At 40.5% G+C, this 15,190-nt stretch overlaps 1 protein-coding gene and 1 pseudogene across 1 annotated transcript in view; both read right to left on the reverse strand.

The window, feature by feature from the left end:
* The window catches only part of fbxw7 (F-box and WD repeat domain containing 7), a 103,170-nt gene that overhangs the window by 83,510 nt on the left and 4,470 nt on the right, over positions 1 to 15,190 (reverse strand). Inside the window, exon 2 of the mRNA XM_088342034.1 lies at positions 8,383 to 8,527. The gene's annotated coding sequence lies outside the window, so the exon portion shown is untranslated. The remainder of the gene's footprint in view (positions 1 to 8,382; positions 8,528 to 15,190) is intronic.
* Positions 17 to 2,016, reverse strand: LOC148361286 (kelch repeat and BTB domain-containing protein 4 pseudogene; annotated as a pseudogene).

A 15,190-nucleotide genomic window follows, 5' to 3' on the forward strand; every position in this document is an offset into this window, starting at 1 on the left:
CACGAATGACAATAAAGTAAATCTGAATCTGATTCGCCCGTGGAAAACATATCAGAAAAGTCTCTAAAATAAATACATTACAAAAATATAAAGTTGCAAATCAGCCTCTCAAAGCCCTTTAAGAGCCTGTAAAGGTTGCCACAAAGTTGGAAGCATTCAATTTCCCCCTCATTTCGTCCAAACTCATACCGCTGACCGAAGAAGTGTTTCCCACTCGCTTTCTCCGTTTTGGCTCTGTTAAGCCAAAACAAACTGCCAGTTTGTCAGGAGGATTTTCAACCCTCTGATGACGGAAACGACAGACGTAGCCGGGTTGAACTTCAGTGCGTTGGCCTCGCCTTTCTTACACTTGTCCCGAAAGACGTAGATGCACCCGTTACAGCTAGCCACTTTCCACAGCGAGGGCACGCAGCTCAACGCTTCGGGAAAGCGCAATCGGGTGAAGCTCTCCAGCAATGGGTTGTAGCACACCAACGAGTCCCCGTCCGCGACGATGAAGATGACGTCCATGTGGACGGCGGCGTGCATGCACCCGGCGAACGGCAACATGTACGGTTTGATCCGACAGTTGTGCGACGCCGTGTCAAAACACTGGATGAGACGCGATGGCTTGGTGAAGAAGTCCATGTCGTTCTCCTCGCCGCCCAGCAGGTAAACGGTGCCCCCCAAATTGACGCCGGCCGCCCCCGAGACGGGGGTGTCCAGCTGGCTGGTCTCCGTCCACATGTTGTCCTTCACAGTGTAGAAAATGACGGCGTTGGAGAGCGTGTCCTGCAGTGTCTTACCGCCCAGGGAGTAGATGGCGTCTTGACTGGAGACGGAAACCATGGTGTGATGGAGGCGATCCCTGGGCAGTGGTGCGCAACGTTCCCAGTCCATGGTGTGCATGTTGCACTTCCACATACGGCGCGGGATGGAGCCCCCTACCACGTAGAGATCACTCCCGTGCTAGCAGGCGGCCGTGATCTGGTGGCACAAACTGTTCTGGCCGCTGACGCTGATGGCGTCGTCCTCGTCGCAGTGGAGCGAAACGGCCAGGGAGTGAGTGCGCGTTTCTTCTTTCCCTATCAGGTAAATGTGAACTTTCTCGCCTATTTCTTTGAGATTTTCCTGAAGAATACATGTAAACTCCTCTCTTTCCACCTTGTTGTGGTTTATCCATGATTCGATGGCAAGAGTCGGATTCTGGGAGCTTGGAACTCCATCTTTGATAATGTCTAAAAGCAGACAGAGCGGCAGATTAAGGAATTCCTCAGTCAGATAAAGTTGGGCCAAATGGATTTTGGCACAGTGCTTGGCAGATGTGTACAACTCCTGGTCACTGTGCCTGTCTGCAAGCCACATCATCTGTAAGCAATTCTTGACCTCCACGGTCCGTGAGAGAAAGCGAGAACATTCCTCGAAAAGAGCCGTTAACTGGTACATGTCGGCCATCTCGTAGGTGTCCTGCAACTCCTCCACCCTCAGTTTAACGTTGCCGTGGTAGATGTAGTCGACCAGCAGCTGGAAGACGGCAGCGCTCAAGTCCTTCAGTTCGATGCAGCGGTTGTGGGCCTCTCTGAGGTTGGAGGTGAACATGGAGCGGAAGAAACTGCTCTGCGCCGACAGCACCAGTCGGTGGAGGTGGAATTCTTTACTGTCAACTGTGATGGTGACGTCGGAGAACAAGCCGTCTTCCAGGCACAAGTCCATAATACTTTTCACCACCCGGCTGGAATGGGAGCGGTCGGTGAAAGTGTAGAATTGGAAGTAGTTCTCCTCTCTGCCTGCACTCAGGCCCCCTTCCTCGCTGGATTCCATCTCGTCTGGCTGCTACGCTAACGTTAGGTGTTCTGTAGACGCTTTCGTTAGCACATGTCAGTAGAACATCGCGTCAAGTGCAAAGAAAATACACTTGCGTGTATGACGATTCCCTAAAGAAATATGTCCTATGAATATTTGCTTAAAATATGATGAATACATAAAAAAACCCACATTTGAAGTCTCTAGCGTTAAGAATAATCGAAACTCCTCAGCGGAAGTAAATAAACTTTGAAGGGGTCCTGGTTACACATATTTACAAAAGAAAGATGGTACACCGAGAGAGTTTTCAAAGCTTTAATAATAATAATAATATAACTTTCATCCCAAACCGTGACTGTAACAGGTAGCTACACGCTCGCAAAACAGTAAACGGGCCTGTTAAAAAAGTATACCGTACTTGTATTAATCACAGTAAACCATCCTCATCTTCCTCTTTATAACTGACGCCATCAAAGTCGTTTTTTTCAGTATCGGGAAAAAAAACTGTCATATAGACGTCGTCCCACACTCCCTTATTAATCACAGTAAACCATCCTCATCTTCCTCTTTATAACTGACGCCATCAAAGTCGTTTTTTTCAGTATCGGGAAAAAAAACTGTCATATAGACGTCGTCCCACACTCCCTTATTCCAAAACACTCCCTTATTCCAAAACACGCTAGCAACACACTCGCAAAGTAAAGTTTACGTGCAATAAGTCTGTTTCCTTCTTTATCGGATTGCTTTTAGCTTGAAAGCTGCGTCATGTGCCTTTCTTTTTGCAATTTGCATGATGAGGGTAAGTTTACGCTAATTTAATTTGTGCACAAGCTTAGAAGTTGCATTTTTCCTTGGCGCATATATTCCAGCGGTCTAAATCTTACCTTTTGTACTCAAGCGCCGCTGGCGGCCGTTAGAAAAATTACATAAATTGGCCGCATCACTTAATGAGCCGCAGGGTTGAACGTTAGGGAAAAAAGTAGCGGCTTATAGTCCGGAATTTACGGTAGGTGGGGGAAAAAAATATAAAAGCCCTCTAAATTCAGTTGGGCATTGTCAACACAGACTTAATAGAAAATATTTTTTCCTTTCAATCAAGTATTTTGAAAGTTAAATTAAACTTAAGTGTGTCCTGGCAGCGGAGAATGAATACATACAGATAATAAACAGATAATCGACACATAAAATTGTTGGCTGGAAGACATTGCCGGCGTGCTATACAGCAAAACAGCTAACGATATTTCTAAAGAACACTTCTTACCCCTGCCTCCAACATTTTAGACCAGTTGCCCTTTGGTAGAATCTACAGGACCCTTAAATTAAAAATAGGCTCAGAGACAGTTTCATCCCCAGGACCATCACTACCATAAACAAGAGCACAAAACTGCAAAAAATATATATATTGCGACTTATTTGGGAATTTTTGTTGCTGCTAAATGTTATTGCCCTACTTTTCATTGAATTATTGTCACAATGCACTATTTTTCATCGCACTATTATCACAGCTTGGACCAGTTTCTCAGCACTATCTTTTTAATACTTCTGACTATCCTGATTTTACTATTCAAAGTCTCTATTAAGTATTCATTTTGGAGTGCCATGTCCAATTGTCTTATTTTGGGTGATCCCAAAAATGATCTGTTACCTACATTCATGGACCGATCTGTGGAAAAAGCTTTCTGATCCGTCCCACTCCTGATTTATTAATGATTTCCTCCTATCTTTGTGACAAATAGCAGGTAACAAATATCTGATCGTAACAAGATGCCATTGGAGACTGGGCTAATGGGGTACACGAGGGAGATATGATGACTAAGAAAAGGTAACGCTGCAGCAGTGTGATATTAATAGCAAAGCCATTACAATGATTGATTCCCCATCGCCTCTATCGCCACCATTGTGTCAGGAGAAATGCACGGCAAATAATCAAAAGACCTACAAGAAAAAGATGTATGTTTTGATTGGATTTTACACAAACTGATGTGTCTTTAGGGCACTGTTTTACAAATGCAGGTAACAAAAACAATAAAAAGTATAGTTCTGAAGTATAGCCCAAGCTAGACTTAAAATATTTAAACTAACCTATTCAAACATAAACAGAAAGCGCATCTGGAAAGAGAGGTCTTCTAAAATAAACTCAGAATCTGTTTGACCTAAATACAGATGGGCCCTAGTTTCAAAACAATAAAAACTCCCAAGAGCTAACACGATTAGCTGAAAGGCTTCTCCCCCCACTCTGATGTGCTTCATGGCAGCAAAAGGTTTAATTGAAATCGTTCCAAAGCATTAAGTGGCACCACAACAATAAACATTCTATTCTGATTGATATTGAGTCTTTTTCATATGACTTCAAGTGAAATAATACATTGCCATGGGTCAATGAACAAAATGGATAACATAAAAGCACTATTGTGTAAATAAGTTAAATACACATGTGCTGATTAGTCATGACTTCACCCTGCCAATGAAGTTTCTAACATCTCGAAGGCACACTTTGCATATGTTATCAGTCAAGTAAAGTATATTTCATTTGTATAGTCCTTAATCACAGGAAGTCTCAAAGGGATGCACAATCCACAGAATATTACATAATCCCCTGATCTAAAAGCTTCATGAGGGCAAGGAAAAACTCAGAACCCCAGAATGGGGGAAAATAAAGAAACCTTGAGAAGGGACTGCACATGAGGTAATTCTTCTTCAAGAATGGCCAGCCTTGCAATGGATGTTGCAATCCACAGACAATGTCAACAAGTATCAAGGTCATTCATAAGCCGTAGAATATAAAACGCCTAGCAAAAAGTATGGAATCACCAGTCTTGGACAAGTACTCAATCTGACATATTAATCTGTAGAACAAACTGATAAAAAGCATGAAAACATTATAAAGTTTTTAAAAGTGCAACTCCTTGGCATTCAGAAAAAATAAAAAAAATGAATAAAGTCTTTGCGGTGGTCAGAAAATGGTACTTTTAAAGACCAAGCACAGGGAAATAAATGGAATCACTCCATTCTGATGAAAAAATATGGAATCGTTAAAAACAGACAAAGAAATAACAGTGAAAACATATCACTAGTATTTAATTGTACCACCTATGGCTTTTATGACAACTTGCAGTCTCTGAGGCATGGACTTGATGAGTGCCAAACATTATTCTTCATCAATCTGGTGCCAACTCTCTTTGATTGCAGTTGAGAGCTCATCTTTGCAGGTCACCTTGCTGTGGAATTTTTTTTTTTCAATTTCCACCACAAGTTTTCAATTGGGATCAATTGAGATCTTGGGTTTTTGCAGGCCATGACAGTGACTGGATCCGTATTTCTCCAAGGAATGCTTTCACAGTTTTTGCTCTGTAGCATGATGCATCGTCATTTTGGGAAATAAATTAATCCCCCCCAAACATTTTATCAATTATAGGAATAAACAAGATGTCCAAAATCTCAATGTTAACTAGTGCATTTATAGCAGATTTGACCAAAGCCATCTCTCCCCCAGTGCCTTTGCCTGACATGCAGCCTAATATCATTAAGGACTGTGGGAATTTCCTATATGAAAATCCCATTTCCTTGAGGCGATTTTGCACAGTTCTGTCCCATACATTGACTCCAACTTCCTCCCATTTCCTCTTCATTTGTCTTGTTGTGCATTTTCTGTTTTCAAGACATATGGCCTTTTTTGTTTGTTTGACGCCTACATGTCTTCCTTGGCCTTACCAGTATGCTTGACTTAAACTACCTTCCAATGCAGTTTGAACTTGGTCCAAATCTTTGATACTGCTGACCGCCCACATCTTTAGCAACTATAGGAGTAGAATTACCTTCTTCACAACGTTTAACGGTCCTGTCTTTGGTCTCAAAGACATCTCACTTGTTGGAGCCATGATTCTTGCCAATCCACTTAGTCTAGGTGCCCTCCAAGGTGTGATAACTGCACTATTTTAACTGCTGACTAACAATCGGACTTAAATCTAAGCCAGGTGCCCAATAAAGGAAAGGAAATTGACTGGGTGCGTCCTTGTTTTCTATTCAAAATGCACTGATTCCATTTTTTTTTCTTCAGAATAGAGTGATTCCATATTTTTTCCCTGTGCTTGGTCCATAAAGGTAACCTTTAATGACCACCACAAAGTTTTTTTTAATTAATTTCTTTTAGTGTTTCTGATTACCAAGGAGTTTTGAAAAATGTAATTATTTGTTCCTGCTTTTGATTAGAGTTTGTTCTACAGAATAAAATGTTGGAGTGAGTACTTGTCCACAACTGATGATTCCACCCTTTTTGCTAAGGGTTCTAAGTTTGTAATACACAAAACTATTTCTACAGCCATGAAAAAGGCTTTACATCCTACAAAAGTGCCACAAAGTGAGGTCCACAATTTAAAATGAATCAAAGTGTCAAAGTAATGAGTACATGTGGATTGTAAGATGTTTACAAATTGTGCTGAATCTAAACATAGTTTTAGGTCGTAATTTTTCAGACGTGACCGAATCATTGATGGGCGACTTAGATCATAGATTTATAATAACAGAATTTAATTCATAGTCAAGTCAAGTCAAATTTATTTATATAGCCCTTAATCACAAAAATGTCTCAAAGGACTGCACAGGATTACAGTTACAAAATTACACAATTACCTGATCTTAAACCAGCATAGCAATAATGCAGCAAGTGATGCACAAGATATTAAAAGCGATTCAGATTTTTCCAGGCTCAAGTTGTAGCAGCCATGGAACCATCCATATTATGGATGGGTGAGCACCAAAACCAGCCCTATTCAAGGTATTATCTACTTGCAATACTCTTGAGGCCGTTTTATAATCAGGAATGGGAAATTAAAATATACAGTCAACAGCAATTAATTTTCAGGGAATTTAAAGGGAAAATAATATTTTTGGATACATATAAGTCGAACTTTCTTTAGAACAGACCCATTCTAACTAGTATATATAGTATTTGGTATGGGTGACAAATAAAGACAGTAAAGAAAAGGAAATTTTACATTTTTCTGTAGTTTCCTGAACAAAACACCAATTTCCTTTATGGTTTAACTAAATGGGGGCAATTTAATCATTTTGCGAACTTTATCATCCTCATAGAAGATTTTTCTGATACACAGAGCACAAAAGAGTCCGAGCATTGATATCACTGTCAGCGTATGCTGGTACACACACTCAAACAGGCTTAAGCTGCTCACAGGCTGCCTCCTATTTGCTTTGATGAAAACCTTGCAGCTTAAAGTTGAAGCCAAACAAGTCCAGTTTGAGTTTGAAATCAGGGTGGTGATGCAGGGGTGATTGGGAACCAATAAACCTATTTACAGTAAAAGAGTCTTTATTATTTATGAATATTGCTTTTCATCGTGTCAGCTCAGTGCCTCAGCATATTGATCTATACAGCAAAGTGGTCACTGCACCAGAGAGGACAAGACAAAAGGCTTGAAATTTCACAAATGACATTAAAAGCCCACTTATAAGTCAATAAATTAACTGTTGTTTAAACTTAAATCACGTTTTTTTAAACTATTTTTCTCATTCATAGTGATGGGCTTTCACACAAAAAGCGTTGTAAGCCTAGGATAGAAGAGAACTGGAACCCAATTTCATCAGGGCAAGGTCAGCAGACAACTATCAACATCAAGGCAGTCCTATTTGGCAACAAGTTGGACGGCTAAAAATCTAATATTTTTGGTAAAACGGATTCATTGGAGTGATGTTGTCAAAGGAAGTCAGTAAGCAAGAAGGTAGGCCAGTACTACCAAAAATTGCGACTATAAGCTGCGACTATTTTTCCCAGGCTATTTAACTGTGCGGCTTATGCAACAATGTGGACAATTTATGCATTTTTCTAACGGTTGCCAGGGCGCCTGAGCAGTAAGGGTAGGAGTGAGACACGTGGAATAAATATGTGAAGAAAGACTTTTTGCAACTTTGCGCTTCGTGCATGAATAAAACTAGCATGACAGACCCTCATCATGGAAAAGGTGTCAATTACCAGAGGAAGGCTAACTACCATTTGGGGAATAATTTTACGTGTCTGTTTATTTGTAAACTGAACTAATGTGGCGAAAGAGGATTGTAAAACGCAACGTCCAACAAAGCAGAAATGTTTTAGGCGGATTCCTATTCAACCGTCGACCTTATTGATTGTTTTGAAGTAAATATTTTACACACTTGGATTCCATGGATATTCCATTATGTAACGAAGACATTTTGGCGGACATTCAAAGAAAAGTCCACTAAGTACTGAGTTTTTCCACCTGCATGCTTAGTATTCAATACTACTACACATATTTATTCACAGCATGGCCACTCTCATAAAACAGAGGAAAATATGTAACTAAAAATGTATGCTCGTAAATGACTGAAGTGGACACTACTGGGCATACCAAAGTTATTATTAACACTACATATGTACTGTATACTAAAGCCATCTAGATAGCCAACAGATACAGGGACGACTGTGGTTTCGCCAAATTTCAAGCCCCATGGACAGTAAATTTCTATTATAAGTGACCGAGGCTTTCACCACATCACACAGATAGATTTAATTCCAAACTTGTCACAAACAGCACACTTTCTGAGATTGATGAAAATAAGTTTACTTACAGTTCCCTTTGCATGTATTTGCTTAGGCCACTAGCTCTGGACACCAGCCCGGGCACATGGATGCCTCCTGCGCACCAAAGTCCTGTCAGTGCCGCAGTCGCAGTCACTGTCCCCGAGGTCATCAGGTGGTCAAGTCTATTGCAGCCTAGAATAAGAGAAACAATAAGTCTCTGTTGCTATTTTCTTTTACCAATTGTAATTCAAAAAAAGCGAGGCACGGGTGCCCTCTGCTTGCATGAAATGTTTCCACACGCGCGTACACCGTGCAAATCCTCTGTGCTTTATTGTTCTATTTCATTCCCCCAAATATCGGTTACCAAGACGTTTTAGTAATGTTTGCACGAGTGGACACTTCATTCATGGGGATTGTGGGGTGGTTCACTTTTCAGCACAACACGGACAAGCAAACAAGTGAGTGTTTTTAAAAATACAGCGGTTTGCAAAACTAAGTTTGGTTAGGGTTTATTTGAGTACTGATTTCAAAAGCAAAACACAGAGATAAAAACTTAATGGAGTTCACTTTTCAGCTTCCTCCAACTTGCGAATCTTCGATTCATTTATCTTCAATTCTCTCGCGACTGCTTGGTTTCCATTTTCTTCCACGTTGCACCATTGCAGACAAAAACAGAGCATTCAATGGAGTGAAAGTGAGGTTTTGGATTAATAATATTTGGGGGCATAACTCTGTTCCGCATCTGGTAGCACATTAACTTTCAAGTTGCTAGAAACCCTACGGCATTAGCATCCATGAGCACTTCCGCTAATAACGCAATGTGTGTGAAGTCACGCGCCCTCTTACGCGCAAATGGGAAATGTTGGCAATCAAAAAAAGGACGCTTTAAAGTCCCAGGAGACGCATAGAAGTCACATTTAGTTAGAAATGTCAAGAATCTCACTAAAACATCGGATTTCACCCAAAAATGACAATTGAACAATAAGCTCTGCAACGTGAACTGGAGCCTCATCGCGTCCTCAGCTACACCTGCCACTTTACACAAGACACAGGGCGCACAGCCCCATAGGGCGTACTGCAAAATTGGTAGAAAATCGGAAACTTTTATGTGTGCCTCATGGGTGTGAAACTACGGATCTTTGTCGGATTTCATTTCGTTGTCTATATGTAGCATATTGAGTTGGATTTCAGTGACTGAAAAGTGCAATATGAATACATTTGGATCAGGATCAGTATTTCTCAACCTGTGGGTCGGGACCCAAAAGTGGGTAACTAACCGGATTTTCAGTGGGTCAGGGCCTTTTTCATCGCAAAATAATGTTAAGAAAGAAAATGATAACTGAGGGTCAATTAAACCCTTTAACAATAGATGCTGATAATTACATGCAAATGCGAAATGAGACCCGCATTGCAAAACACAGAAAAGACAGTTTATATACACGTGTTGAACAAATGTTCTTTTGTTACAGCAGCATTTTTTCGCCCGTGAACTCTCCCATGGATGCCATTTTTGGCAAGTGTCTATTAAGTTATGACTTTAACTGAGGACTGCGTGGCCTGCAATTCCCTGGATGTTTTTATGGTTCTTTTGTGACTTCCTTGGTGAACCGTCATTGCACTCGTGGAGTAATCTTAGTTGGTCGACCACTCTTGGGAAAGTAAGTCACTCTTCCCAACTTTCCCCATTTCTGGAGAAAGGCTCAGAAAGTAGTTCACTGAAGCCCTACAGCCCCTGGCCTAGGAAATGGCATTGTGAGTTTTTACAGACTGATATAAAAATTCATGCATGGACTTGCTCCCTCATATCTTTAAGGACTTGCTCCCTCATCTCTTTAAGATTTAATTTCTCCCCATGTTCCGGTCTGGGGCCTTCGCTCTGAAAATGCTGATCTACTAGGGATCCCAAGAGCCAAGAAGAGATCCGCAGATTCGAGAGCGTTCTACATTTGGGCCCCGGTGCTGTGGAATGCCCTTCCCCCTGAGATTTGATCTGCAACCGCAGTGGAATTGTTTAAATCTACGCTTAAAACACACTTCTATTCTATAGCATGTGAATAACATATATTTAATGTTGACACCATCTGTGTATTATTTGCCTTCGTGTAAGTTTTAGATCAGAGGATGGTGTCATAATAGTTTGTGGTTTGTAATAACCTGTGGTCTGTGCAGCCCTTTGATTATGTGCTATTTATTATTGCAACATCCATTGCAGCCCGTTTATCTTGGAAGGGGGGTTACCTCATGTGCAGTCCCTTCTTAAGGTTTCTTCATTTTCCTCATGTTAAGGTTTTTGAGATTTTCCTTGCCCTCATATGTACGTTTTAGATCAGGGGATGGTGTAATAATAGTCTGTACTTTGCAATAATCTGTGGTGTGTGCAGCCCTTTGAGACTCCTTGTGATTAGGGGCTATACAAATAAACATGACTTGTTGGATAGATTTCAATCACCTTTTTAAATTACTTCTGAAATTTGTTTAAATCAAGGCATGCCATTTGTCTTTTTGAGATTTTGTAGCCGACTTCACTTCGTCTAACAGATTCAGTTGAAGTGATCTCTTGATTCAACACAGGTGGTGGCAATATATTTTAGGTGTGGCCTGTGTAATTGAAATAAGCTTTTGTATTTCCTTGATCTCTGTATGATATTAAAATTAGTTTGATGATCGGAAACCTTTGAGAGTTATAAATAGGGAATGGAATGGCTGATGAGCATTTAAACAACCAGAAGAGAAGCTTGCAAACCAATGATAAATATATAAATCATATTGACTTTTCCCATGTGTTATACAAGAAAAGAATACTTTTTTAATCTTTCAAATTACTGATGGTTTTAAAACAACGTTGCTGCAACATGGATGACATTCCAGATGCATATTAGGGCTGCACAAATAAACGAAATCTAATCAGTATTGCGATGTGACGTAGTGCAGGGGTGGCGAACACGTGGCTCTAGAGCCGCATGCGGCTCTTGGCCAATAAGAATGCGGCTCTTTGCCTAATCATATTTTCTATATACAGTACTGTGGCTCTTGGCCTTGTTTCATGTTTAGTTTTTTTGGTGTGTATTGAGGGTGGACACTTTCCTTGAAATCAACACGAGAACAATACCGTACTTGTTGTATTATAAAGAGAGGTGTGTGTTATGGGAAATAATATGGTTTTAATTGTGTGCGTCTGTCCGTCATGGCAGGTCAGTGTGTGGCTCTTTGACTCACAGTTAAAAATTTCGCCTCTTTATGTCAAACTTGTTCGCCACCCCTGACGTAGTGTGATTGCGTAGGAGCAAGACAGTGCAGTTTGAGCCTTGTGTGAGCAGACATCAACCATAACAAAGCCCCCCAGAAGAAGGCACTGTTTTCAAGGTTAAAGCATGCCAATATGATTAAATACTAAAAAAAACCTAGCACGCAAAATGCACTTGTGTTTTAAAATGGAAAAACGCCTCAAAGTTGCAATATTGATCTGAAAAGTTGCAATTTGTTTTTTTTTGCAAAACCCTGCAACTCTACCTCCCAATATATTTTGTAATTCCTAAATGAGTCTTTTCAAAATGCAAATCAAAGCTGCTGCTACATAAAACGGATTGCCCCACAATTTATGTTATTAAGATTGAGTACGGTAATTTTAGAGTTGTCATAAACAAAAAGTGGACTTTGACATTAAGGCCCGGAAAAACAACAGATGCGTTTACTGCAAATCCAGCTGTGGTGCGACACTTGATAACTGTGAGACAAAAGAAGCTTCTGGAGGGTTGGGGCAATGAGAAAATGCAAGCAATTTCTACTTTGCGGTAAAATAAGGAACCTACTTTTACAACGACTGGAACTCTATATAGGGGCACTCAGCGGTTTTATTTTGTGCAATGTATAATGTCAGAAGCGATGCCTCTAACAGTGGTGAATATTATGACCTTTTTAATGGTGCATGATTCTTTTCCCACACTCTCGTTTTCATTTGTACAAACCATTCAGAAGGTTTAACATCTTAACACTCCTAAATCACAGTTAAAATCATTTATATTTGCAAGGTTTTATAGCCACCACGTGACATCACTTGTGCACTGTACACATCCAATCACAACCTAGGCGTTCATTAAGCCGTTTGGGTTTCTGCAATTGCAGACAACTCGCGCGCTTGGTAGTCTTGCATTGCAAGACCAGTCACAGATGACATCTTATTGAGGTGCTAAAGGAGAGGGCGGGGTGAAGTTGGTGTTTTATCCCAGAGGGAAAGAAAGCGCGGTAGCGGACAGACCTGAGCTGCCTGAAACATGCTGCTGCCATGGAAACTCACATAAGCCAAACAGCCTGGCAGAAGCACGGCACTGTAATTTCCTGACCTTGAAATCTCAATGCAGCCAGTCTGGATAGCAGGTGGCGACCGGAGAGGCACAAAAAAGAGGGAAAATTGAGCTTTTTATTAACTGCAAATCAAAACTGTGAATGGGATTTTGAAAGCCAAACAGGTGGGATAAGCTTCTAAGAATCAAAGACAGGAAGGATGTAAGGACATACTTAGAAGGCAAAAAAAAGTGAAGAAAGTGACAGACTTGTTTTCCGGCAACGCTTAGTTCACTTTGACCGTACAGAAGGAGTAATCCCCTCTTAATAGACTTAAAGGCACCTTAACAGATCTCCCAGCTGTCTATGTTACCAACAGAGAAACCTTTTGATCCAGGTCAAAATCCAGGATAGACGTCATACGCACATTCCAAAACTGCACTTAAGGTTCAACATCCAGATGTGACAGTCACAAAATAACCATCAATGCACATATGATTAAAAATGTATTTTTCTTTCTTTATTGTTGCATTATAGCACCCTGATTAAGGTTTTCACACCGAGGACTTTGATAGAGAGAACAAAAGGCTCCAGAGCTGAATCTGCCAGCCCCTGAGGAAAGTTAATGCTAGAAAGTAGCATAATTGACATTTTCTACCTGTCCCTTTCAATAAACAAAAGAAAATTGGAATCGCTGCCTGTCATTGTTTGCATTTGTCATGGGATAGCCCAAATTGTCAAACACACCAAAAGCCTCAATCCGACAACCACGGAGGAATATTTTTTTGTGAAAAATTAGGTTGTTGGAAAAAAGTTTATTTCAGCCAAAAGAATAACATAATTAGAGGGTGCGGGATAACAGAAGTGAAAAAAGAATATTCAGCAAGACAGTGTGCTTCCAACTTTGTAGCAATTCTTTTGGCCCAACAGATGAAAACCAAAATAGGCCAAGACAAGCCCAGACTGGTTTTAACATTTAGGAGCAACAAGATGTCTCGCCCCAAGTTTGATAACGAGGACAGCAGAGAAAATAATCGGGACTACACTTCCCTCCATTCAGGACATTGGCCAGAAGCACTGCCTATCCCATGCTAAAAACATTACCGGGGACCCCTCTCACCCCCATCATGGACTGTTCACTCTGCTAGCCTCTGGGAAGAGGTACTGCAGTGTGCGGTGCAGGACCACCAGGCTCCGCAATAGTCTAGTCCCCCTGGCCATTAGACTGTTAAATGGTCAATCTAACATATAGTTAACTTAAATCTAAACGGCTGCTAATCTGACTTTTGCACTACTGGCAGTTTTTTTTATAGCTTGCCACTCCTTGCACATTGCTCTCTGCACTATTGTAATTACAGCGTTATTGTTACAGTGTTAATGTTACTGTGTACCTGACTTGTTAACCTGACTGCCCATTTTGCGCATCTGGTTAGCTACTCTTCTTGCACTATCGGAACTATGGTAAAATACTATACGTAGCCAAAATACAATACAACATTATTTATATCTGTACATTCAAGGAAACTGTGGGGGTCAGATGCATCGACATTTCGTTCTGTATACACGTGTACTAGAATGACAATAAAGTAGATCTGAATCTGAAATAAACAGTAAATAATTAAATCTCAGGCTGATAAGGAAAGTGGGTCATGGGTGATCTGCATATCTTGAGAAACTGCACCCCAGGTTTAGCATCACGTCTGAATAAATATACACTCAGCACATTTTTTTCATGTAAGTAATTGCCTCACATGTTCCCAGTTCGGTTGTGCATAATTGTCTTTATTTGCCAAATGCATAAATTGAAGCAATATAAATGGAAATACTTATTTCTTAAAGCTAAATTGATCCCAAGGGGGAAATTTTTGCAAAAGTGGGCAAGTAAGTGTCTTTTATCAAGTAAGTGGTAACGTTTACATGATTGAAATCGGACTATCGACTGTATTCAAGTCCATACATGAATATTCTAAATGCTTAAGATTTGGCTGAATAGCCGAAGAAAACCAAATTACATCACACTTCTTCATTGGAGTTAGATTGTAAATTATTATCCGTGTCTTGGTAGTTTATTCATACATTGTCACAAATATATAGTACTCCAGTCAGGTCAGTGGCATGATAAGCGTGCAATGATTAACTTTGACAGAAAGAAAAAAAGCGTGCATTTGGCTTGTCGAACAGGCCTAAAACCCCTTTAGAATGTTAAATTTCGGTTATGATTGACATATCAGTTATATGGTTGTTAGCTACAAAACCAAAGAAAGGGCTCTGATTAGCTAATCATGAAAAAGCACTCAATCCCAACTGATGACGCTGAATCTGAGGCATGTTGCGTGTTTTGTTATCTGGTGCAGGAAACGACAGAAAAGCCCATTAATTTCCTCCTCCCTTAAGAACAGAGCCCACACACTACTTTGAATGCAGGTCTTTCTTGCTATTTCTAACACCCAACCTTCTTCCTCGAATATATGATGGGATTTTATTGGTGGCTTGCTCTCTTATCGGCAATACAAGTGTTTAAGCTTATAAAAACACAGGCAAGAAAGAATTTCACCTACTGATGCTTTGAAATTT

This window comes from Urocampus carinirostris, chromosome 8, assembly GCF_059441175.1.
Source record: "Urocampus carinirostris isolate Australia breed hairy pipefish chromosome 8, RoL_Ucar_1.0, whole genome shotgun sequence".
Classification (NCBI taxonomy): domain Eukaryota; kingdom Metazoa; phylum Chordata; class Actinopteri; order Syngnathiformes; family Syngnathidae; genus Urocampus; species Urocampus carinirostris.